Below are 1,218 nucleotides of genomic sequence, written 5' to 3'. Positions count from 1 at the left end.
TTCAAATCCGGAGGAGAGACCAGCCAAGTTTTCCTCCTGGCTCTGCAAATGGGAGAGTTCCCAGTGGCCAGAGAAGCTGGGGGGGTAGGGGATGCCCCATAGCACTGGCCTGCTCTGACTTGTCCCTTGTGTCTCAGTTTCCCCCACCTCCTATAAGGAGGCTGAAGGAAAGGGCAGGCAACATCCCGCTCCCTCCAGGCATGTAGGCTGTGTCCTGCTGGAAGGCAAGGATGAGCCAAGGTGACTCTCAAAGTTACTTCAGACCCTTCCCCTCGTTAAATGCTTGCACCAGGCGGTCACACGGTGAGCAGCAAGGACCCAGTAAAGCCACTCACGCCAATGTTTTATACTTTGAGAAGGTCTATTCCTTTAATGGGGATTCATTTAACTGGGCTCTGCCATCGTTAGGAGCCATAAAATGGCACCTTTTGGCTCCTGATTGGAAGGCCACGATGCACGCAGCCCCCTCGTATCCAGCGCCGGCTGCTTTATTGTGCATTACTGCCTCTCACTCGGATTTAACCAATTTGATCCATGTCTAATACATAAATAAATAATCCAGCAGGAGGGTTCACGTTAGATGACAACAGGCGGCTATAAAGCATGTTTCTCCCCGCTGGAGCCATCTGAGCCGGGCTCCGCACGCCCTCTCATGAGCAGAGCTGCTAATACAGCTGGGAGAGGGGGGCCTGGAGACCCGCGGGCTTCTCTGTTTTATTGAAACTTCATTGTTTGCTTTAGAGTTTTATTTTATGTTAAATAGACACTGTATATTCCTTACAGCGGGGGCAATAAAGTTTCCGAGCTGGAGGAAATTGGCTTAGGAGCAAAGTGTGAAGTGGGGAGATGTGGCTGGGCAGGGAAGTGGCGGAGAGGATTCAGGGTGAGGAGGGTGTGAGGCAGCACCCTGCTTCCAGGGCAGCCCCAGGGCTCAGCCCAGCTCGGGATCGGGGTCCACAGGCACCCCCAGATCTCCCTCAGGGATGACACAGCCCCAGAGGACTTGAGCTGAGGGCGGTTGTGGGGTCCGGAGCTGCCGGTGGTATGGGGAGGGCGAGGGGCTCCAGCCCAGGAACGGGGTGAGAAGTCCCGGGTGACTGCCAGGGCAGCCGTGCCGAGCATCCGGACCTGCTCCCTGCCATCCACAGCCCAGTCGCCGTGGGGTATCTTCTGCCTCCCAAAGGTTGCGTGCCCATGCTGCGCCCTTCGGGGGGCTCA

The 1,218-nt window shown here is 56.3% G+C and overlaps 1 protein-coding gene across 3 annotated transcripts in view; it reads left to right on the top strand.

The window, feature by feature from the left end:
• Positions 1 to 1,218, top strand: part of RNF220 (ring finger protein 220) — a 232,688-nt gene that overhangs the window by 137,454 nt on the left and 94,016 nt on the right. The gene's annotated exons all lie outside the window — the stretch shown is intronic.

This window comes from Egretta garzetta, unplaced genomic scaffold (assembly GCF_000687185.1).
Source record: "Egretta garzetta isolate BGI_Z169 unplaced genomic scaffold, ASM68718v1 scaffold145, whole genome shotgun sequence".
NCBI lineage: Eukaryota > Metazoa > Chordata > Aves > Pelecaniformes > Ardeidae > Egretta > Egretta garzetta.
This window is presented reverse-complemented; position numbering and strand designations above follow the sequence as displayed.